Source organism: Misgurnus anguillicaudatus, chromosome 7 (genome assembly GCF_027580225.2).
Source record: "Misgurnus anguillicaudatus chromosome 7, ASM2758022v2, whole genome shotgun sequence".
Lineage (NCBI taxonomy): Eukaryota > Metazoa > Chordata > Actinopteri > Cypriniformes > Cobitidae > Misgurnus > Misgurnus anguillicaudatus.
The window spans coordinates 5,673,034-5,699,041 of NC_073343.2; the positions used below are offsets into that span (position 1 = coordinate 5,673,034).

General features: G+C 36.5%; 1 protein-coding gene across 1 annotated transcript in view; it reads right to left on the reverse strand.

Annotated features, from left to right (window-relative positions):
- chrm3a (cholinergic receptor, muscarinic 3a) overlaps positions 1 to 26,008 on the reverse strand; it is a 152,176-nt gene that overhangs the window by 89,698 nt on the left and 36,470 nt on the right. The window contains exon 2 of the mRNA XM_055171867.2: positions 8,761 to 8,882. The gene's annotated coding sequence lies outside the window, so the exon portion shown is untranslated. The remainder of the gene's footprint in view (positions 1 to 8,760; positions 8,883 to 26,008) is intronic.

Consider the following 26,008-nt stretch of genomic DNA (forward strand, 5'->3'; position numbering starts at 1 on the left):
GTCTGGCGCTACCACATTTAGCATAGCTTAGCATAATCCATTGAATCTGATTAGACCATTAGCATAGCGCTAAAAAATAACCAAAGAGTTTCAATATTTTTCCTATTGAAAACTTGACTCTTCTGTAGTTACATCGTGTACTAAGACCGACGGAAAATTAAAAGTTGCGATTTTCTAGCCAGAAATGGCTAGGAACTATACTATCAAACTGGCGTAATAATCAGTGACTTTGATGAAACATGGCTGCAGCAAGCGTAGTGATATTACTCATTACCCGAAAATAGTCCCCTTGGTTAATTTCAATTGCAACTTATAATTTATAAAGTACACAATGTAACTACAGAAGAGTCAAGTTTTAAATAGGAAAAATATCGAAACTCTTTGGTTATTTTTTAGCGCAATGCTAATGGTCTAATTAAATTTAATAGATTGTGCTAAGCTATGCTAAAAGTCCTAGCGCCAAACCCTGAGATCAGCTGAATGGACTCCAAAATGGTAAGAATCAAATGTTAACTCTAGGGGAGCTGGAAAATAAGCATATTTTTAAAAAAGTGGAATGCCCCTTTAAGACCATTTTATGTCACTGATTAGATATGACCGTAAAATAGCATAATAATGACATCCTTTTTAAGTACACAACTTTGATTTTTAAGAATATTAAGATAAAAATATTAAATATTTAAAACATAAATAAATATAATAAAATATGCATTTAAATTTTAAACAGCTAATAGTTATTTTTCAGTATAAATCCCAGCTTCACAGGGTTAATTGCTGATTAGACGAGTGTTTACTCTGATCGCATCTGTGAGTATGCGCCATTACACGCAGTCACGTTTATAATAGCTACACCTCAGATCTAAACACTGGATGTTATGGTTATGTTTCAGATTACGTTTATTTGTATCGCTCTTTTCATTGCCTTTTTTCATTGCACTTAATTAACAGAATAGCGATTCTGGCTCATTAACGTTAATTTTCTCTCCTCACGCCGGAGAAGCGGGTTGTAACTTAGCTTTAAATCCAATTCCAGCCGGATGTAGTCTTTTAAACTGTATGTATTTACCATAAAAACACGAAATTTCAGCTTAAGTAGCCATCTCTTCGCCTGTCACTGTCTGCTTTCTCTCTCTCTCTCTCTCTCTCTCTCTCTCTCTCTGAGCTGCTACTTCCGAGATAGACAGCAGGCAGGAATAACAGAGGCAAACGTGATCATCTAAAATGCTAATAATATTTTTTTTTGCACACAAACACACATGTGGAAATATACACCCCACCAAAAAAATATGTCAGCGTCACATATTCCAAAAGTCAAATATAATTGTACACATATGCATTTTATTCGTCATTTGTTAGGACAATTGCCAATTTTAAAGCAACACCAAAGAGTTTTTTTACCTTAAAATAACGTTTCCAAAAAAGTTTCAGTCATTCATCCACTCGAAACAGGGTGAACGGCACTTTCACATTCGCTTTGCAGCCCTCTATCGGCCAAAACCGCACTAAAGAAGTTTCCAACTGACGGGTCCTGTAGTTTGAGTGAAAACTACAAAAACTTGCTTTACGACAGACCTACAATCCAATCAGAGCCAGCTATGCTGCAGTATTTACGACAGTGGTAATGGACAATTACGCTTCTAACCTGTAGGGGGAGCAAAGAGCAAAAAGTCTTTAGTGTTGCTTTAAATGTAAACACTAATTCTGAAATTTCACAACATTCTTTTTTCATGATCAATAGTTGCAGGTATATCAGGATGTTAAGCAAAAAGACATTAAGATGACAGCGCCCTCTAATTATGGAAGATAATGAACCAATATTAATAAAACAGTGTTATTAAAAATGCTGTGTTGACGTCTCTCGATGCCCTTAAAATTGTCTTTATTCCTAGGTCTCGCCATTAAGTTCAGTGGACCAGATGTAGGGTTATCGGCAAACCTTTTAGACACCATATATGCTATGTTTTGTTTACGTTAGTTGCTTTTTCCAACAAAAAAGGCTCCCAATTTGTCTGCTTTACCTTGAGACTGATGGCAAACTGCAAAACATTGCATACTTTCTTGTGTGTTTTACCCCAGTAAATGTCTGTTTGTAAGATGTTAAAAAATTACGTTTTTGTTTGGCCTTATAATTTGAGGGAGCTGTCGTCTTAACATCTTTTTGCTCCACCAGTTGACATAACACAACACGCGCAATAGCGTCCACAACAACCAATAAGGTAGGACACACCTCATGACATTGCCGAGAAGTTAACGTTCGCAACGCTAAAAATGTGTCTCGATGGTAACATTATATAAGAATACATACTGACAAAGGCCACAGCTAGAAAATACATTTTGTGACTGAGGGTGAAGCACTGGCCCAATCGAAAAAAAAAAACTACCGACGTCATGTTCACCTATCGTTCGTTAAGTCGATATACTGTAGTCATTATCGCGACAGGCCTATTCATGCTAGTTTATTGTGCATTTTACCCTCTTTCATCTGTAAATTAATGTAATATATGATTATTCATAAAATTGTTAGATATATTTGAAAAAAAAAGTTACATGTTAATTTAATATTTGACGCATCTATGTCTGCAGTACTTACACAACCATATACAAACCAACCTTTGTCTTATTATCTTACCATTTTTGCTTCGGTTTAGGCTTACGACATCCTTACCCAAACCCAACTCTAACCCTAACACCAGGCGATAATGGTAAAAAAAAAAGAATAAATCAGGAAAAATAGTATAAACCAATAGTTAAAGTGACATCCTAACGCAAACACCAAATCTAACCCTAAACCAAAGCAACAATGGTTTGAAAATAGGAAATACAGACCTGCCAACCTTGGAAAAATGTTTTGAGTAGCAACTTACCGCAGCGGGGTGGCGCGAGGTCAGGCACATTTGCTGATCAGTAGTGATTGAGTTCACATGCTCACTAATCACTACAACTTATTACTAAGCACATAGTTCCCTCTCACCACCATTTCTAGTCTTTCAACATACAAGTAGGCTATAAAGAACTCTTTTAATGAAAAGGCAATCCCCAAAAATATGCCTATTTAACAAAAACGCCTATGGCATATGTCTTAAATACATGGGACATTATAAATAACAAAGAATCCACAAATAGCATGCTATATCCTTGCTTTATATTCCAGCAGGCACGTTGACATGAACCTCTAATGGGGCACAGCATGCCTACCACTACTTTTTCTTGAACGGAATTAATATGTTTTAATGCATAAATGGCATGTTAGCAGATTTGCATTCTACAGTACTGATTATAATGAGTCTTACACAAATTTACAATAACATTACTTAGCTACTACAATAAAAACATATGTGGATGATCATTTTGTGTATATTATCTACATAGTGTTTAAACCTGCTGAAAAAACAGCATAAACCAGCATAATTCTCATGCTGGTTTAGCTGGTGGTCACCAGCATACAGCACCAAAACACAACATATGCTGGTTTTGGTGGTGCTGGTATGCTGATGACCACCAGCTAAACCAGCACCAAACCATCATGAGAATTAAGCTGGTCTATGCTGATGGTCACCAACAAACCATCATGTTTATGTAGTGTCATAAACAAGATCTAGTGAACTAAACAGTAATTTCATATAATCTGACAATACAGAATAGTACACAAACATTGTTTTTCTCAGCAATAATGCAAACCTCTATCCTTGGTTTTGACTGGCTGAGCATATAGTTCGTTTTACTTCCCTCGTCATATACTTTCTGCTTCTATTTCCCTGCTCTGCACAAAAAAATCTCATATACATCAACAGGAGCCAGTAACAATCGAGTAAGAATAAGATTGATATTATTTAGAAACGTACTTTTGTTTTGTCGTGTTTTCTCGCGTGCCATGCTCTTCTGAGTGAGCGGCGGCTGAGTGCTACAAAAAGTAAACACAGACCCTCCGCTCGCGGACATCGATTTCTGCATGCTCACGCCAGTTTGTCTTGTTGGACTGCAACGCGTTTACAAGCGTGAATTACGGTTCATATAGCTCGTTTTTGCCGCGAATAACAATGAATATATAGGCAAATAAACACACAAAACTTAAACTTGAGGCACAACATAGGACACTGGGGCACGTGCAACAGTAAAAGGTGTCTAGACGCCCCTGGTTGGCAGGCTTATTACAATGGATGCAATTCACAATTCCCACACCCTGCCCATTTACCTTTAAAACGGTGTTTAGAACCATCCTCCCTTGTAAAACAAGTCACAGTATGAAGATGGACCGAGATGAAAAACTATTTCGTTATTTTCGTTACTCGTATCGACGGCTCTCCGCTTTGAAGAGTTTAAAACTAGCGCTATGATTGGTCAACGTCGTCTTTTCCCAACAGGTTGCTGCCCAATGCGGTAACACCCATAGACGAGTTGCCTAGTGCACAAATGCACATACAGTTTAACTCAAAGCCATTAAAGGCTTTTCGCGTATTTTGAAGTGACAAATCGTAGCAGCGTAGTTTGGTGTCTAAATGCGTATCTGTTACGCAAAATGCGTAAAGGTTGGCAGGTCTGGAAATAGGAAAAAGGAAAAAGCAGTTGAGTGACCATGACACGGAAAAGAAAGTCCGTGGTATGGCCACGGAAAAATGAGCAAAATATTCCGTGACTATAACCATGAAACTTTGTGAGATCATGTTGATTCAAATACAGTCTCGTGATTTTTTTTATACATCTTCTTCTAGTCCTTACTTCAATGTTATGCTTTAGAAATAAATTCCACTTCCGCATTACTTGTATTTCATTTCTGTTGGAGTGACACTACACTAAATCCAATTTGACAGACCTCTGATTTGGCTGCGAGTACACAGACTGACCCAGGTCATTTAAATTCATAAAAACCAACTCATCCAAATGAAATGTATACATAACACAGCCTCTCAAACAAAATGATTTAGACCCGACCGAGATGAGCGAAATTATTTGAATGGCTTTCGCAGCAGGTCAGCCGAAGAGGATTAGAGATATTGAGAAAATATGCATAGGCTCTAATCATGTTGCACAAACATCTAAAAGCTATCACGAAAACAGAAAGGAGTCTAGAATCTAGGGGTGGTTTTAACCATTTATCAACACCATTTCTGACTAATACTGTGTAATTCTCCACATGCAAAGCAAACTGGCTGATAATATTGTCAGAATGTGATCCATTATGGCGTCTCGATGTATCTGAAATATTTACCAGAACGTGTCCAGCACACAAACAAAGAAATACTGTTAAAATCCCAACACAGACAATATATAACTACGACACTATAGCAGGTTGATAAAAGCTTGTTTTTTTGTCATCATTTACCATTGTTAAATTGTATGATTTGTACCTCTGCATTACTATGGTATTCTCTGAAGCACACTGGAGTATTAAATGTAAATAAAATTTCCCCACCGCAAACACAACTAGCCAGCACAGCCATTCATTCCCATCTATATAACCATGAATCTCATCTATTCCCAGCGCAACGCACACAAGCACACACATATATGGCTCTATGTAAAGTCATGCTTCTCGGATGGTGTTAATGATGGGTCGATTTTGATGCTCGCGTTCAATGATTACGCTGCCAGATCGAAACATTTCATTCTTTCTGTTTGACAGGACCGTAATTAATCTCCAAAGATTTCAGTGTCGGCTGCTAACCAGCACACCTACGCAGAGAAAGAAAGGTCTTTCTGACAGACGAACACCAATCACTGCTGTGAGTTTGAATACAGCAGCACATTATCATGTCCGTCTGCTTGACCTCACAACCAGGTATAAAGACACAAATTGATGCATAGAGAACACATTACATATAGTATAGTGTATGAGCATGAATACAGACAAACAAAGCCTGCAGAATAAATTATTCTACAAAAAGCTCTCGATCATATTAGCTTTCATCAAACCTTAGAAACCTTGTAATGGCCTTTAATAACATTTAATTCAAACTGGGCTGTTGAATACAAGGCGTTAGAGCGAAACAAGTTGTTGCAGCATGCTTGAAATACCTTAAAGGGCACAAATCCACTTTACAAGGTGTTTGGACATAAATGTGTATTAGCAGTATGTAAACACAACTACAATGGAAATCCATACACTTCTTTTTTTAATTCCCATTAAACCGAAGCTGTCTCATTAGACATTCCATTTTTGACTCCTTAATGTGATGTCACAATGATAAAGCCCCACCCACAGCCACTGACCATCATATTTCAATAGTGAGATACTATTGTCTCAGACTGTATCATCTATTTAAACTGAAGCACTCACTGTCTGTTTTGGTAAGGGAGTAAGGAGCAGTCGCTTATTAGCTTTTAAAGACATGAAAACAGACCCGTCTTTGCTCCCACCCAAACAGCGGCAATTTGAACATGCTATAATAAATTATCTGTAGGGGTGTGACAGATCACAAAACTGACGGTTCACGGTTCAGATCACATTACGATTTTTGAGGCACGGATAGGATCATTTTTCGGATCAGCAAAAAAGGGTTGGGAAAAATTAGAACGAATAAAGATATTATTAACATATATAAAAAAAATAAAAGTTGCACATTAAGTAAGGTCTAAAAATAGCTTAATGTGGTACATAAATGCCTTTAATTTCTAAATTAAATATAATTATTAATTTTTTAGAGCTACAGAAGTAATTTTCTCTTTGTCTTGGGTTCTTTGATAAACATTAATGACACAGACTTAGGAAGGTTAATTGAGGTTACTGTCTCTTTAAGATAACCACAGAACTGGTTTCTGCCTGTATACATACACACTTAAGACGTGCAAATGATAAAGTTTTCCTATTTAAATTTGCGAATCGCATGCGAGACGAACCGTGAGTCATGATCAAACGGATCATGGATTAACTGTGATCCGGTACAACACTAATTATCTGTTGTGTATTTGAGCTGAAACTTCAGAGACACATTCTGGGCACAACCAAGACTTATATTACAACTTGTAAAAGTGGGCATAATGGGTGCGCTTACATACAATCATAAAAATAATGGTCCCTAAAGGTCTTACTACGAAAATGTAAGAAATAAATTATTATTTTAAGGAGCTTTGACTAAAAGTTTTTTTGGGAAACTAAAATGGTTCATTTATGGCAAATACATTTGCTAACTCGTCAATTAAGAAAAAAACTAGGGCCGGGACTTTAACGCGTTAAATAAGATGAATTCATTACACAAAAAATAACGTTAAACGTTTTTAACGCATTTTAATCACACTTATTTTTGCACCGCGGAACATTTCTCATTGGATGAGTTTCGGCGGACCGATTATACTGGAGCACCAACTAGCTTTCATGACTTCAGACAAAGAGTATAGGGCTTCTATACTCTTTGCTTCAGACCACAACAAACCACAGTGAACATGAACGAAGAAGCTGATGAGATCGCTTTGGTTGGCCCCGCGGATGGGAATTTTTTTATAAAAAAGAACAGATGGAAGTGTCGATAAGAGCATGGTTGTGTGTATGCTATGCAACAAGGAATTCACATATCACCGCAGCACATCGAGCCTCAAGTATCATCTCAATGCAAAACATATAGCAGCTAGCGTGGACGTTAGCCCGACTCCGAGTACAACGACTTGGTTGAACAAAAAATAAACAATATTTTGTTGCCTAAGCATATGTATTCAGTCATTATTCATGGTGAGAAAATAACTTCTCAATGTTCTCAGGTCAAATATTTATATGTGATTAAAATGTGATTAATTTCGATTAATTAATTACAAAGCCTCTAATTAATTAGATTATTTTTTTTAATCGAGTTCCGGCCCTAAAAAAAACGCTTCCCTGCCAATGACGAGTTTTTCCGATAATCCGTATTTCTGCTATTATTCTCCAGGTGGCACTCTTACCACAACTTATAAAACCAGGAAGTATCCCCTTAGGGCAAACAGTTCAAACTCTGTGTATGTTTTTATCATCGCTCTGAATCTGATCTCTATCAAAAGTCCTTTACAAAAAATGCAATTATCTCAGCCTTTTGCTCAACATTTGGTATTTTTGAAGAAACCTACCCATATTTGAGAGGTGATGAAAAGTGAACAAATAAAGGTAGGATGAAACTTTTGTTTTGTTTTGTTTGAAAGCAGAGGCTTTGTTCTTTCATTTGATATATTGTATGTTTAAATATTTAAAGAAGAACATTTTCTGGAAGGCCTTAAACTTTTGTAAAAATCATAAAAATGTTGCAGCTTGCTGGCAACTTTATATTAAAAACGCTGAGGGGGAAAAGTTAAAAGTGCTTTAATTTGAAGAAAAATAAATTAATAAATACACACCAATAAATTGTATGGATTTCCGTGCATTATAAGACAATAAACCAAGAGGCATTTACGGTATTGTAAGCAAACCATTACACAAAAACATTTAGTTTTTTGTTTTGTTTTTATAGCCCCCTATGTGCAATATATTTAAAATAAAAAAGAAGCACTTTCTGGTTGTCAAAGTTTGTGGAGCTAAATTTTGCTAAACTACACCTGAGTTTACGACATCAGTGTGTACACTCGACTACATAAAGTGCAGCCAAACAAAATGACTTCTGAACCCTTTCATCCATTTGGTTCCAAAGATTTAGCTCTAGGAATACGACCAGCAAAATTTGTTTGCAAATGCCACTTGTTTTGATATTTTGTTGTCTAATGTAATGCTACAGGTAGGCTATATTAAATTGAGGCTTAGATGTCCAAACACATGTATAAAACTATGAAGAAAGCTGCGTAGGAACATTAATTCAAGTCACTCACCCTTTGGAGTTTGGCTTGGTTAAGAGAGGTCACCTTCTCACAGGAGGATTCAGGTGTGTCTCTACCTGAGGCACCAGTTGGCATGGAGACAGAATATCAAACAGGTTCATCATTCCCGAAACCTGTATTCAAACAAACAGAACACACACTCAATCCGACTGTTTGATTTAAAAAAGAAATGAGGTCCAAAGTGTTTCACTCTTGTGTATTTAGAAATTCCCATCAGTCTATCAAGTGAAATTTTCAACTTTTATCACGCTTTGTTCAGATTTCAAAGTATTGCATGGGCTTTCACTTGCTCACAACTTGATGTGCATTTCTAAGAATCATAATATGAGCACATCTGAAATCAATTTCTCTATCCAAAGCTTACAAACAAATATTTCAATAGTCCTGTCCTATTTATTCCTTAAACCACTATGAAAAAGTGAAAGACCTTAGTGTTTTAAACCAAAATGTAAAATGGATATTTTCCCTTTATGTGACAGAGCCCTATATAGGCATAAACCTTGTTTGTTCTTTGAAAGGGTAGCTAGCATTGATGTTACTCAGTCTTTGATGGCACCATCCACAGACTTTAAACTGCATACACACTTAAAAATAAAGAATGCTTCAAGATGCCATAGAAGAACCACTTTTGGATTAATGGTTACATAAAGAACCCTTAAAATCTGAAGAACCTTCAAATCTTAGTAAAAAGGTAATTAAGATTACAAAATGGTAAGAAAAAAAATGGTTCTTTTACTGAAAGGCTTTTTGTGGATCCAAAACTGTTTTTCTATGGCATCACTGTGAGGAACCTTCTAAGCATCTTTATTTTTAAAAGTGTGGGCCCTATTTCAACGATCTAATAAGTGCATGGTCTAAAGCGCAAGGCGCACAGTCTAAAAGGGCGTGTCCGAATCTACTTTTGCAAATTTAATGACTGGAGAAATGGTTTGTGCGCCTAGTGCACAGTCTAAAATGGTTGCTCCTATTGTTGTAATGAGTAACGGGTGTGTTTTGGGCGTAATGTGCCATAAACCAATGAGATTCTCATCTCCCATCCCCTTTAAAAGCCAGTTGCGCTTGTGCCATGCTGATTCCCTAATTAGATGGCGGAATTTGTAAACTGAAAAACTAAGGGGAGGAAAAAGACCACGAGTTTAAGATTAATGTTAGGGATGCTCCGATCAATGCCGATCTCCACTAAAAATATGTGGCCGATCACTATTCTGAATCGGACAGCCGATCTTATTCACAGCTATTTCATGTACTACGGCTTTTGATCATTAAGTCCTTATCGATCTAAAATCACTGTTGGTTTGAGTCGTTAACATAACATGCATTTGAAAAAGCAACACTCGTCAAACTAATTATTAAACATATTCTTTATTATCATGAAAATACCATTATAGCTGCGTGTGTATTGTTCTTCGTCTACAGCGCATTTTGAGTTTCTGCACGAGAGTGCCCCCTGGCTTTTGGATGTAGCGGCATTTCGCCGTGATTCATTGAAAACAACCTGATCTCACGAATTTCCGTGGCATAGTCACAGAATTTTGTGCTCATTTTTCCATGGCATTCTCACGGATCTCCGCATTTTTCCGTGGCCCTGCTACGGACTGTCTTTTTCCGTGGCATTCTCACGGATTGGTTACTCAACTGTTTTTTCCTATTTTCTTACCATTGTCGCTTCGGTTTAGGGTTAGATTTACATAAAATTACATCCCTACCCAAACCCAACTCTAACCCCAACGCCAGGCGACAATTGTTTAAAGTTTAGAAAATATAAAAGAATAAATCAGAAAAAATAGTATAAACCAATAGTTGAAGTGACATACTCACGCAAACACCAAATCTGGCCCTGGACCGAAGCGAAAATGGTTTGAGAACGGGAAGGGGCAGTTGAGTGGCCGGTCCGTGAGAATGCCATGGAAAAAGACAGTCCGTAGAAGGGCCACGGAAAAATGCGGAGATCCGTGAGAATGCCACAGAAAAATGAGCACAAAATTCCGTGACTATCCCACGGAACTTTGTGAGATCATGTTGTTGAAAAGCATAGCAAGCATTATCGGCTGATCAATCGGAGCATCCCTAATTAATGTAATTTTTTTATTAAAATCTTTTGTTCGCCTTAAAAGTCGTTTTCTTTCAGTCATGGAAGTTAAATTAGCAGGCTTTAAATTGCTGTAAATGTATGGATAGCCTCAAAGAATAATATACAAATACGCAAGAAAAGATTTGTACTCTAAAAATATGTTATTTGTAACAAACAGGAGATAAAGAATTTACAAACTCGTGGAGAGCCGAAACGTTTGCGCAAACATGGACGCACATGTATTTGCTATTTCAACAACATGGCGCTGAACATGAAAATGACCACTGCGCAAGGCTGAAACTAGCAAAAAACACTTAAGTTGCTTTGCGCTGCATTGCACCAGGTGTATGATAGGGCCTGGTATACTGTAGACTAAAATGAAAAGAGCTGACTGAAAGGGCCAGTTACAATCTCATTGGCTGGCTGATATACAACTATCAGGATGCTATAAGTGCTTTTGAGTAAGAACTAACTGCAGTTGGTCACTATACATCACTATACGTCAGTCAGACAGTTTCGGTCTAAGTGGGTGGTTCTGCGCAACGTGACCAAAACTTTACACTGATAGACAAAAATAATTTCCAGAGTAGAGTAGGGATAAGGCACAGAAACAATAAAATCCCAGCAGGAGGAATCTCTTCACAAATAGACCTTACCAGATCTCACAAAGAGCTCTGATGTTAAGGGCATCTAATATGCTATTCAATGTCAGGTTGAGAATTTCTCCTCATTAGGTGGTACAATTATCATTTGTTCATCTGTGCGATAAACGGTGAAGCGACGGATGGCAGGAGAATGAGTCATTATTAAAGAAAATTCATTAACACTGGAATTCACAAAAACAAACGCATATTTTAGCATTTTATTCCTTCAGCACCAAACACATAGATGCAGTGTGACTGTGTTTTGTAACAGATCAAGGTTATATCTTGAAGTTATTATGGAACTTTGCATTTTTACATTTAAATAAACATAATGTCCATTTTCCCATGTTATCTTATCAGTAGGGAATTCTTTGTTACTCTTTCGGGACTCAGCTATGCGGTCTGAAATCAACAAAGCACAATAGCCCAGACGAAACGGATAATAGAGGTATTAATGAGAATCCATTAACAATGTAATGCTTTAGAATTACAGAGGAAAATAATGACAAAATATATCAGCTACGGAGTCTCTTAACATGCAAAATGTATAAGCATCTCCCTCTTGTTTAAAACCCTGTCTGAGCCAAACAATGGACCACCAGAGCGCTCAAAAAAGACCAATGGAGATAATTTATCCGATCCTGCAAAGACAGTCCCTCAATACTAACAGAAGCATCCACTATGGGAAAAGGCAGCCTGGTTTTATCATAAAGAGTCAGGCTCACACGACTGTCTTAATAACACCCATAAATTTAATTGATTATGATGTGCCTGAAATAATGAAGTTGCGAAATGAAAGAGAGAGTAAGCCCAACCAGCGTCTCTGTGGTTCACTGCATTGAGTGTAATCTTGTCAAGACCAAAAGAATTTGTCTATTTATTTATTTATTTCCATATTGAACATGACTTAAATAAGATGCCAGTTATCATTTAAACCTCTAAAGGACCATTCCAGGTCCAATCAGAAAAACAAATTCCCTGGTAACTTCTTTGAGGATACTCAATGTGGTAAATGAGTTTGAATGCAGCTTGAACAGTGATTCTCTGTGGGAGCTGGGATTTGGACATGATAAAACATCCCTAATTGTATACAGATTCTCTTGTAAAATTACATAATTCTCAACATCCTTAATGCGGGTTTACTTGAACTGATGCGCATTGTAATTCAACAAATATGGCATAAGAGTAAATTATTAACTGCTGTCTCGAACTATATTGCAGTATTTGATAGGTCGGTTTATCAGTCTGAGGACTTTTTTAGCTTGACAATATAGTAATATTTTGTACAGTTTTCACAGCTACAACATTGGGCACAGTAGTAGTAAGTTTATTGTTTAATGCCCCGTTCAGAACACATAGTGACTATAGACCGTTTCAGCAGTAACAACATAAACAAGCCGCTGTCGCTTAAACTTCCGGTAAACTCCGCTAAGAGTAAATAACAACAAAGTACTTTAAACGTAGTTTATTTATATAACAAGCAAAAAAAAACAGCACATAGATTACCTAGGAAACCAAAACATTTGTTATTTTCGACGAGGCATTTGTTCAAGAGATCAGTTTAGCAACTAGTCGGATTAACTAAGGTTAATTAAGGTTCGGATCCAGACGTGTATCACGTGCGTACGATGAAACCGTCTATAGCAGTAGCAGAGCGACATAATCTTATTTATTTCAATGGAAGATTGACAACACGATCAACAGCGTTGGTGACTGTATGGGGCGTGTCCAGCAATGAGCCAAAGTTCAGAAAAGTTTAACTTAATCCAATAGAGGAGAGATATTTAGGAGCGACTACCAGTGAGAGAGAAGCAATGGAGTAAACGTCAACCGTCTCTCTTCAGGTAATGGAGGGGCCGCACTCATTTATGACAAATAGATTTAGAAACTCCTATTAACGATTTCATTGAAAGAGGCGGCTGACACACAGCGAGAAAATCGCTGGTGGTCTGACAGAGGTCAAAGATAGTGGTAGCTTTGTAAATTTGAAGAGTTTGGTTCCAAAACACAATTTATAGTTTCCGCCAAAATCAGTATTGTATCTGGTCAGTATTAAAAAGTTATTTCTTCATTTTACGCCAAATCTGATATCCGCCTTGTTATTCTGTCATCTTTTCTCCCTTTTTTTAAAAACTCGATAAACACCAGTCTTCCTTCTATGCAGAATGTTCAAAAAATCACAGCGCACCATTCCACGCATTGTAAACAACAATGGCGCCATCTTGAATACACACAGAATCCTAGTTTTTCTCATCTACTTTGTACTCCGTGATCAACAAACAAACAAAAACAAAATAATAATTTTGATGGCACTGATAAACCTGTGGTGGTTTTCTGTGGCGGGGAAGAAACTTAAGCCACCAAATTCAAATAATTTACGTGAGAGGGACTCAGCGAAGGAAAAATGCAGGATCTTGCTTGTTCTCACACGACAGCATCAAGCTTCGGTCATGCAAACACAATGGCCCTCATTTATCAAAAGTGCGTACACCAAATTTCCAGCGTACACCCAAAACCACGGTTACTTTGAGATTTATCAATATGGACGTTGGCGTACGGCACGCTCAAATTCTACGCCAGCTCAGGAGGTGGTGTACGAACGTTTTGAGTTAGTGCGGAAATGCACAGAGAAAAATTCCTAACACAACAAAACGCACTGACAAACTAAAATAGTATATGATATATTATGACCCACTGCAAAAAAAACAACAACATAGTAGGCTAATTATAAACTAAAGTGTTTATTTTTTGTGCAATGAGAGCCAGCGGAGAGCCCCGGCCATCAGTGGTGCAGCGAAACTTGGACAATATGAGCGTCGAGGCTTCCAGAGAATGCATTAGAGCGTCAGAGCGTCCACTACTCTTTTCCTATAAGGGGGCATGCACCCCAAAGCTTTTACACGCCCATGGCCAGCGCATGTTTTCAATTGTTTTCAATGAAAGCTCTGGGTTTTTCAAAAATTTTTCCGAGCTGAAAGCCGGCGCTTGGCGGTTATTCTTCGCTCATTTCTGAGTGCTGAGAGTTGAAAGAGATTCAACTTTCGGTGAAAAGCTCTGGTCGTCAATGTCAGTTCTCACATGCCTTCCAATCACAGTGGAGGAGGGGCGGACAAGTATCACAAAAACCAACCGGCTCACAGCTCAAGTATCACAGTTACCAAAGTGCTCAGCTGAAGAAAGCTGGCGCTCAGAAGAAGAAACAGCTGGCATTCAGCGTCCTCCAGGCGTTTTCAGCCGCGTAAAAAAGCTTTGGTGTGTCTTGCCCATAATCGTCGTTGGCAGTGCAGCCAGAGCGTTTTTTGCGCTCTCGCCGGTGTGAACGTACAGTAAGAGTTATGAGTTCCAACATGTTGGGCATTGCTATAGCGCCCCCCCATTGGCTGATTGGGATGATACTCTGGCAACCTCTCCCCAAATTGAGACCCACCATTTGGACAAGTTTCATGTCTTATCGTTTGGTCTGCACAATCAGTTATATGGCAAAACATTAATAAAACCTTTTTCAATTACAATAGGGTTTAAGCAGTTTGAGCTTGAACCCCTAATACAAAGACAAAACTCAAGTTAAATGTCTAAAGAGTTTGTTTTCAGTAAGACACATATCGTTGTCATTTTAACATCATAATGATATACAAAAAAAAACATGAAAATAAAACCATAACTGTTTTTTTGTTTTCTTAAAAAAACTGTTCAACTACTGCTTAGCAGCAGTTACTGATTGTAAAAGTAATTTAAACCCACTTATATCGAGCACAAATAGCCCTGTTCTGCAGAATGAGACTGACTAGTGAACTTTTAGTGAATTATGAGGAAACAAACAGGGTTGAACAAGGTATGACAGAATGAATTTCATCTTTCCACATGAACAAAGATTATGCATCTCTGAACCCCGGACATTTAGGAGATGAGCCTGGAACACAACCGGGTTTCTGACAAATTACTTAGGACACACAATTTCTGCTCGCGTCAGACCGGAAAACAATTCCGACATGGAACCTGACAAACAGAACGCGATGCCATAGACCAGGCCAGCTTCAAACAAAACAAAAGAAACAGCTGTGACAGTCGTAGCAGTGCAGGTTTATTTGAAATGCACCTCATTATTTATATGTCCTATGTGTCCTTGCTACTAACATTACAAGACAATATATCATTCTGAATAATCGAATGTCAGGTTAGAGAAAGGAAGAGCTATTTTGTCTTGCGAGACACTTATAACTTAAAATAGGAAAGTCAGCAAAGCTTTTGCTTGCAATACAGTGATCTCAAAGAGTAGACAATAAAGAATGCACACACGTAACAAAATAACTGACATTTATTTTAAAGATAGCAAAAGCACATTGTCATTTTTTAGATCAGCTAAAATAGGAAACATACTTATCAAACTTATCTGAATTATGTCCACAGTATGTAATGAAATACAACTGTGGTTAAAATGTTTTTTTGATGTGAACTGATACATCCATTAAAATGAACTTGGAATTAAATTGCAAAAACAGCTGATAAAACGTCTAGCATCATTTGTTTGCAGGTGATGCTTGGTTTGCAACAGCACACGGCTCACGTAGCCCACGCACAGAATTGTCAAAGATCCGGTATTATATGTTCTATCAAAACACATTTCCAAATCTTGTCAAAGCTTGGCAAATATCCTATCATACCCACAGCAGCGAGCACAGGGGCTTTGTCTGAAACACCAATTCTGAAACAGATGATTTTTAATCGGAAACAGTTGTTATTTCGGTCCAAATCAAACTTTGTGGATTTAAAAAGCTGATGCGGGTTATGATTCAAAGCTTTTGGGCTTAAATGTACCTTTTCTGAAAGTTACTGCTGTGTTGGTTTAAATGAATACAGTATGAAAGTTGCCTTATTTAGAGCATTCAATGCTCCTTGCATTACACCAGCATTCCAGCTACAGAAGTCACATTTGAACTTGTAATACATTTTAGATAAGGATTATATTACTAGTCCTATGCCACACTAGATTTTGATTCTGAAATGGACTCACGTGTCATATTACAGCAACCAGCTAGCAAAATATCAGGGATTAAAGGAACCTGGATATCAGATTCAGTCAAGTTATATGCATTGCAAAATTTGGTGATTGGAAATTCAACCAAATCACTATTGAAATTTACATGTAAAGTAATAAATCAAAACAAGGCATTATACGGTAGATTCATATTGCTTAAGGTTTGCCTTAAGCCCTATTCGGACAGGATTAGTTTTACATGGAGATGTGAGGGAAAGCTACTGTAAAAGAAGATTTTTGGTATTGGTAACACCCAAAGTTTTTTTCACTTAAAGCGTAACTAAACCCCTGGTCAGAGGCTGACTCCACCCACTGGCAATATTTGAAAAATGCAAGAAAAGTGGGCAGATCCCAGCGAAGATAGAGGGGATGAACTAAGTGTGTGGTGAGATCGTAACAAGGGCGTGGTGAGCTTGAATCTGCTTACGTCACAAGGCATTTTTTGGACCCAACATCCAATAGGAAAATTCAACTGCAGTAGCCACCGTTCAACCTGAAGAGGGCAGCACTCAGACGTTTTTACACCATATATTGTAGTATTAAAACACTTTATATCCAAATGTTAAAAAACTTACTAAAATCAATGAACAGCACTAATAAAGCATTATTCTTACAGATCATTAACTAAAAAAAGTTGGTTTAGGGTTTAGTTACTCTTTAAAGAGCCCCTATTTTGTTGCTAAAAACAACATTATTTTGCATATTTGGTATAATACAATGTGTTTGATGGTTTATGGTTCAATAACACATTATTTACCACATACAGTGCACTTTTGGTGATCCAGATGTCCCTACATTTCTCAAACGTTCTGATTTTGTACAAAGCTCACCGATCTGTCCCCGATTGTTCAGCGCGTTGTGATTGGCCTGAATACCTCTGACATCAGCCAAAAATGTGACACTCCTTACCATGTTTTGAAAATTAGCTCATTTTGCAATGCTGACAGAAGTAAATATCGTCTTTACTACCTTATCATTACGAGCCGAATTTGATCCAGAAAATGCAGATGACCAAGCTGATCGCCGAACTTTGCCAGCACGGCTTGAGCAGAACGTAACAGATTGGTAAGGTAAGGATAGTAAAACATTAAAAACATGTCTGCATTTGTTATTGAGAAACGACAAACAACAAGTGCTACTCTGAACTAATTAAAAATAGGAATTAAATAGGAAAACAGACTATAGACTAACTTTTCTCTTTAACAAAGCATTCACATAATTTGTCTAGTAAAGGTACTTATCTCGCAATAGTTATTTTTTAAAACCTTATCGTCATGAAAACTTAAAAATTAATTGCGGTAAATAGTTTGCCACCGTTTGCCACTGAACCTGCATTAACGACGACAATGGGGCCTCTGGCCTTAGTCAAACGGGTTGGCACGTATGGTCGGGTTGCGATTTTGCCGTTTTCTTGTGGTCTTGTGAATAGTATGCCATCCAGGACCATTTGCCACTGAACCTGCATTAACGACGACAGTGGGGCTTCTGGCCAAACGGGTTGCTGTGTTTCATTCTCTTTTAAAGATCAGATGGGGGGCCCCATAGATACCATAGATACCTTCGCCTATGGCCCCTAATTTGCTAAATCCTCAACTGGGGGTAACATACTTATCCCATAGTTAGCCTGTCTGGAACCAAGCTGATTTAAACCACATCTCTGTGTGACACTTGCATTACATGTGAACAGCCCCTATGCTAATAGGATTTTGTTTCTCTCTCCCTGTCTCGTCCTCGACCCCTAGTTTTCCAGTCTTTCTAGAATTCTAGTCATTTGAGACATTCACGCGGAAATCCACGTCATGGGAGGGGCTTCTGTGACTCCGCTCGCTTCCTGTAATCATGTCACTACTATAGCAAGCTCCTGATGTGGTTAACGTGGCAAGATTTTCCGCCAAAGTTCTGATTTTTTAACTTGTTCGTTTCCTACGGCAATGCTCAATTTCGCGCAAAACGTGCCAACTTTTCACTTTGTACTGTGTTGTGTCAAATTTTAAGGCAAGTTGAACCAACTTTTTTACAGTGTACCAGAGCTTCTTAGTGATTTTAGTCCCATCCAAACGGCCATCCTAGACAATGTCAGAAAATATTACCGCGACTTTTACCTCCAGTAAAAAGATCCTGGAAAAATCACCTCAGGTAATACTAATCCTGTACGAATAAACCTGCTACAGACCAGCTGAAAATATATACATAAATATTCCAGCATAATGGTCATATGTTATGTTACATGTGATATCAGTATCAAGTTACCCCTCCCACGTCTCATAGTTTTACAGCAATTTCTTATTCCGTGTGAATTGGGCATTAATATTACAGAGATCCTGTTGTAAAGTTGCATTACTTCATCTACCCCTGTAAAACTAATATTGTCCGAACAGGGCTTTAGGCCTCCGAAGGCCTGCTAGGATTTATCACTTTGACAGTCACCTTCAGCTACAGTATATTGTGCCTTTCTGGTTCTCGAATCCCAGTCTCAAAACCCAGAGCCCCCGCCAGATAAAACAGTAATGTTGCATGTTCCTCGTATGATTTTCTTCATGACTAACTGACAGAACAATCATGGTGGAATGTGAGCAATGCTTAATCATAACAAACACAAAACAGCTCTGGGCTATAAAATCACGACATTTCTTTAAACCTGAGCCAGCGACCGTATACAGCGACATACAGAGATGCCGGTCGGTGTGCTGTTAATGAGGGAAATTAACTCACTAGATCCGGAGGCAGATTTGCGACAGCACATCATGTACTCGGACGTACACGAGGCCCAAATGTGGAAACACAAACAGGTCGAGTCATCAGGCTTGCAGGCATGACTATACGCACTAGCGGAACTCAAACACAAACTTCTGTCGAAAAATGTTTTTTTTGTTTATGGGCTTGCTCAAGTGATGGGGAAGACAAGTGTGCAGAAGTCTTCCTTGTTTGGTCAACTGTGAGGACAACATAAATATCCACTTCAAAACACTTATCAGTTAAAATAATCAGAAAACCTTGTAGGCTATACACTGTAAACAACGTTGGAATGATTTTACGTAAGCTTCATTTAAACATCTTCACACCCAAAATACGGTAAGAAACCTCTCTCAAATCTTATACAGCATTTATCCATATGAGTTCTATGGGAATCGAACCGTGACCTTGATGTTGTTAGCGTCATGCTCTTCCAGCTGAGCTACAGGAACTGTAAGCTTGTGACTAAAATTAATACATGACACAAACAAACATGTTGCATCACTGTCTGTGTTCACAGGTTTAAAGAAGATATATTAACACCTAAGATTTAAATCAAGGTTTGCATCAATCTGTAAACCTACAACTCTTTATTGCAGGGACAGAATGTGAACAAAGATGTATTTTTCTTCCTCCAGTATTAAAGTAAACTACTAGTTTATGGCATCGTCAGATGATTTTCACTGAACATTAATTGGATCTATTTAATAATATTGATTGAACAGGTCAAAATTATAAAAAAGGCACAAAGTAAGATTAGATTATGTTTTTGCTCTTGAATATTTTGGCCTTTATCCTGCTATAGTTTATATGCCAATAGTTTAAAATTAATAATTGTATTTGGCTGTTGGATATCAGCAGCCGATACATTACATACAGCAGGGATAATAAGTAGATGTTTTAAGTTTGATTATGAAAAAATAATCAATATGTTCAGTGTAAAGCATCTTTAAAATGAATTATCAAAAAAACGTGAGATACAGCAGGGAAAATATTATTTTTTTTATGCCATTTTGCACCTTGTTCTCTTCATGTGTTCAATACTTATTCCCTGAGTCATTTCACTTTATTTATTATGACTCAACTTGTATATCTAAATGTTCTGATTTCTTTGTATAAATTCAATATTTGGCTTGATGGCTGCATCTGGTGGAAAGTTTGTGTCAATAGCCCACTTAGAAATCCCCTTACTGATAAAAATGCTAAAGTGTCAAATACTTATTTTCCCGCTTTATCTCACTTTTTTTTTGATGATTAATTTTAAAGAAGCTTTACACTGAACGTATGGATTATTGTTTCATAATCAAACTCAAAACATCTACTGTCCACCTACAAAGTGGTCATTTGTTCCTACAGAAATGTAAAAAAAAAATTCGTGCAGACATACAAACTTACGCCAACACATCTAGACACAGCTACATCAACAGAAGCAATGACTGACAAGACTCCAGTTTTGAGGAATTTCTTTTTCCGTTCCTTGAGTACGGCTGTCAGAATAACAGAATGTTGACAGGCCTGAATAAACGACCATAAAATGTGGAAGAGCTTCTGTTTGCTTGTTGAAACTGCTGATTCCACAAGCTGGTCTCAGCACAAGGCCAGCATTCCGATAAAAAGGCTTTTAATTGAAACCCAACCACAGCCAAAGTCATTTCATTCCGCATGCTGCAATGCATTTACTGGGTTTCAGTTGGTGAGAATTTGTATGCGAGAAGTAAAGAGCAGGGACATCCCATAATATAAAATGACTGCAATGTCCCAGCAAGGTGTCGTCAACTACACCTCCCTAGCACATCCAAGTAATAAATCTCTTTGAGATTCATAAGTGGTTTCCCAAATCTGCTTTTGCTGAATCAAGCATGCGTTTAATAAATGCAGCGACAACTAATATTGACTTGGGTGTTTTCAGTTTACTGCACTTTATATAAAGTTTTTTGGAAAAATAATCACTTTCTAGAATGACTTCACAAAGCTTGATGTTTTTGGTCTAGGGTCAATTGACTGAAATGTTTTTCATGATCCTAAAAACCTTTTGGTTTTGGTATTTGAAGAGCAATAAACAGTATTAAAAAATTGTTATCACCAAAATTAATAGTGTATCTGGTCAGTAGTGAAAAGTAAATTCTTAATTTTATGCAAAATCCAATATCCGCCGTGTTATTATGTCATCTTTTCTCGCTTTTTTCCAAACAGCTACAAATGCCGTTCCTCCTTCTCTGCAGAATGCAATAAATCCGCTTAACTAATCACAGCGCACCATTCCATGCATTGTAAACAATAATGGTGGCGTATTGAATACACATGTAATGCTAGTTGTCCTCATCTACTTTGTACTTCATGATCAACAAATAAACAAAAACAAAATAATACTTTTGATGGCATTGATAAACCTGTGGTGGTTTTCTGTGGCGGGAAAAATGTATAAGTCATCAAAATCGAATAATTTACGTGAGAGACACTCGGGAGAAGGAAAAATGCCGGCTGTTGCTTGTTCTCACATGACAGCATCAAGCTTCTGTCATGCCAACACATTGACCACAGGGGATCTTATGATAAACTTTCCATTATTTTACACAAAGTCAACCAAAATCAAGCAGGACCAAAACATTTTACAGCTGATCGCTGTCAAAAAAGTTTAGTGACGACATCCTAAGGATGACAGCAGCAATGACAGTGTTCTTAATATGACAAAGTGTTTTGATTAAAGGAATAGTCAATTTTCTTAAAAGAAAAATCCAGATAATTTACTCACCACCATGTCTTCCAAAATGTTGATGTCTTTCTTTGTTCAGTCGAGAAGAAATTATGTTTTTTGAGGAAAACATTGCAGGATTTTTCTCATTTTAATGGACTTTAATAGAGCCCAACACTTAACACTTAACTCAACACTTAACATTTTTTTTTCAGAGTTTCAAAGGACTATAAAAGATCCCAAATGAGGCATAAGGGTCTTATCTAGCGAAACAATTGTCATTTTTGACAATATAAAAAATATATATACTATACTATATAGTAAATTATCTGGATTTTTCTTTTAATAAAATGGACTATTCCTTTAATGCCATTAATGTTTATTTTTTTAATCAGTGTATACCACAAGTCAACTAAATTAATATAACATGACAAGAGATGAATGCACTTTTGTAAGTTGAATGTACGGGAAATGTCATTTTCGACATTCTGTGATCTAATGTGATATTGTTGTTCATGTTCTTGTTCATGATGACATTTTGTTGTTGTTGTAATTAAATTATAGCATTAACAAGATGACCTGTTGAACTTATTTTGGGAGCGATGACTGATTGAATTTGGTCCAGTGCTTGTATATACTGTATGGTTTTAGTATTAATATTGACTACACTGTAAAAAACATTGCTGTAATTATGCAGCTGGTTGCCAGTAACTTACTGTAGAAGATAAAGACAAATGTTCATTTAACTCTGAACAAACTGTTGCCAGTAAATAACATAAATGTAAAATCTACAGTAAGTTACTGGCATGTAGTTGCCAGTTATACCCAGTAATACTGTAATTTCTACCGATTTTTTTACAGTGTAAGTTTAGAGGCTGTCATATGTCGATCAACTTTGTTACTTAATAGATTTATAGCATTTTGAAAAAAATCTTGTCATGGGTTTATTGCATTTTGTGGAAAAATTATCAGTTTTGTATAATATTATTACCTAAAGATGCTATGTGAAAGTTTGTAACAGAAAATAGAGGTTTTCATCTTGTCACTTTCTTAGTATAAAAAAACACAATTAGTCAAAATGGATTTATTGCGTTTTGGAACCAAACTCTTTATTTGTTTAACACTGTTGAAAATGCATCTCATGGTGTGACTAGCTGATAAAATGTGATTCAGTCTGTGAAAACCCAGCTAGATCTATTTTTGGGATTTATTGTTTTCTTCATAAAATCATCTTATATAATGTAAAGAACAATCGACATTGATTAACAATTGAGTAAAGCCATGTCAAAGATTGAAATCAATGTAAAATAGGTTTTAAAATAAGTCTCTGGAGTTGTAGCACCTGTGTTTATTCTGTTGCGGTTTGAAATATTAAGCAGATCCAGTTGTTAAAGAAAGCATTATGTTATATGAATGCTTTTATGAAAATAATTTTGTTAAGGTACCTCTCACACCAGTAAACCTTGACCCCTACGAATCAAGCTCTGGTAATGAGGGTTAACTCACACCGTGTTGTGTGTGCATGCGTACCCTTAATGAACTCTGTGTGACTTGTGCAGTTAGTTGACTCCATACTGTGAAAGCTCAGGGGTTAAGAGGAGAAGCAGAGGAAAAAAATTAAAAAATTTAGGAAAACCAAACCTTACCCTCCTATCACTAGGGAACAATGATTTCTAAGGGCGTAAATATAACAGCATTAAACATAACATTTTCTCCAGAGCAATTTTTGAATGGGACACAAGTAATACAGCCAAAAATTGTACTTGATATGTGTACACAGAAAAAAGCAATAATTTATTTATGCTATGTTTTTGAAGTTGTTTACAATCAAGCCACAAATGAAATTTGAACTTAATTATAAACGTAATAACTTTAAGCTTGGTAGTGTTATAATCAGTAACAAAAATACATCGGCCACTTCATCTGGTAATTAAAGTAAATAAATCAGCTTTGACAGCCGACTTACTGGAGTTTCACAACTACTAAACAACTTCGTTCTCTCTCACCGGACTTGTGTGTGTAATTGAGGTAAACGTGAAGAGAAGGCAATTGACCGAACCACTGTGAGGGGAGGGGAGACTCATAATGTTTCCAAACTTAAAGGGATAGTTCACCCAAAAATGAAAATTCTGTCATCATTTACTCACTCTCACATTGTTACAAACATGCATACATTTCTTTGTTCTAATGAACACAAAGGAAGATATTTTGAGAAATGTTTGTAACCAAACCGTTTGTGGACCCCATTCACTTCCACAGTAGGAAAAAACAATACTATGGAAGTAAATGGAGTCCACTAATTGTTTGGTTACAAACATTTCTCAAAATATCTTCCTTTGTGTTCATCAGAACAAAGAAATTTATACAGGTTTGTACCAACATGAGAGTGAGTAAATGATGACATCATTTTCATTTTTGGGTGAACTATCACTTTAAGTTTGGAAACATATTTTCTTTGCCCAATTTGCATTTGTATTGTTTTACTACTTACACAATTATTTAAAGTATATATCATTATATTACTTAAAAATCACATGTTTTTTTATGATAATTTTAGGGGGGACAACCCTCAGATAGGGGGGACCTGTTCCCTGAGCTCCCAGGATTTAAGCCTATGTGATTTAAGATTCCTGGGGTTGCTGACAATTTGGTGCTCTTTAAGTAACTTGCTGTTTTAAATTAAAGTAAATCGATGTCTGGGTCAAAATACAGATATATCAATGTCAACCAGCTCAATATCATCTGATCAATATCACAGTCAATACCACAAAATTATTAAGAAAACTCGCTAGTCAATTTTTGGCAGGATATCTCAATAACAAAAATAAAATCATTATATAAAATCAATAAAATAAGATCATGCCTTAAGTCACCTTGGTGTGCTAAGAAAATGTCAATTCCAGTGGGAATATACTTCAGAGATTTTTTACTCATAAAAATTTGTAGGGATGCCAATTAAAGAAAAACATTTATTTAAAAAAGTAGTTCCCCTATATATATATATATATATATATATATTAGTGCTGGGCAAAGATTAATCGCATACAAAGTTCATTTTCGCATAATATATGTGTGTGTGCTGTGTGTAATTATTATGTATATTTAAACACACACATACATGTATACATTTCAGATATATATATATATACTTAAAAAAAATTATATATATAATATAGAATATATAAAAATATATGTAAATGTCTCTTAAATACTTACATGAATGTGTGTGTATTTATATATACATAATAATTACACACAGAACACACTTGTATATTATGTTACAAATCACCTTTATTTGGTAGACGATTAATCGCGATTAATCTTTGCCTAGCATAAACGAGATCATTTTCTGAATCTTTTGTCAAAACATGTTTATTATTATGTTATCATGATTTTATTATGCTTCTTATGTGTATTTATTTAGTTATGAAGGCTTAAATAAAAACAAACCAACTGTTTGAATGATATTAATTGGAATGCACAATCATTAAAAGCAAAAAAAAAAAAAGTTATCTCATTTTACAACCTAAGTTATCTCGTTTTACAACACATACAGCCTATGGAATGAGTAAAAAACTCTACATACAATCACACACATGAAATAAAAAAGAAAAGATAAGCAGATGTTCGTTCACCCTCTTATCTGTTTGATTTATAAGGTGTTTTTTCTCGATGGAAAAGTGTTGAAATTACATGGGAGGGAAGGATTTCCTTAGTATTATAAACATGTATGGACTGCATTCATACACACAGGCACAACAGTGGGAGAAAGATTATCTTTTGTGTAAGAGATATATAAATATGATAAATAAATGTGTTGGCATGACAAATGTGAATTTTTTGTAATGCCAAAAAGTGACATTTCATTTTAAATAAAATAGCAAAAAGAAAAATGAAAGGAAATTAAATGAAAATGGGTAGGAGATGAGAGGGGAAGAGGAAATGATAAAAGGAAAGGAAAAGCGGTAAAGGAAAGCAAAAAAGGAAAGCAAAAGAAAAAGGAAATAAAAATGGAAAGCAAAGGAAAAGCAGCTAATGTGTGGTATACTATTTGTCAGACTGTA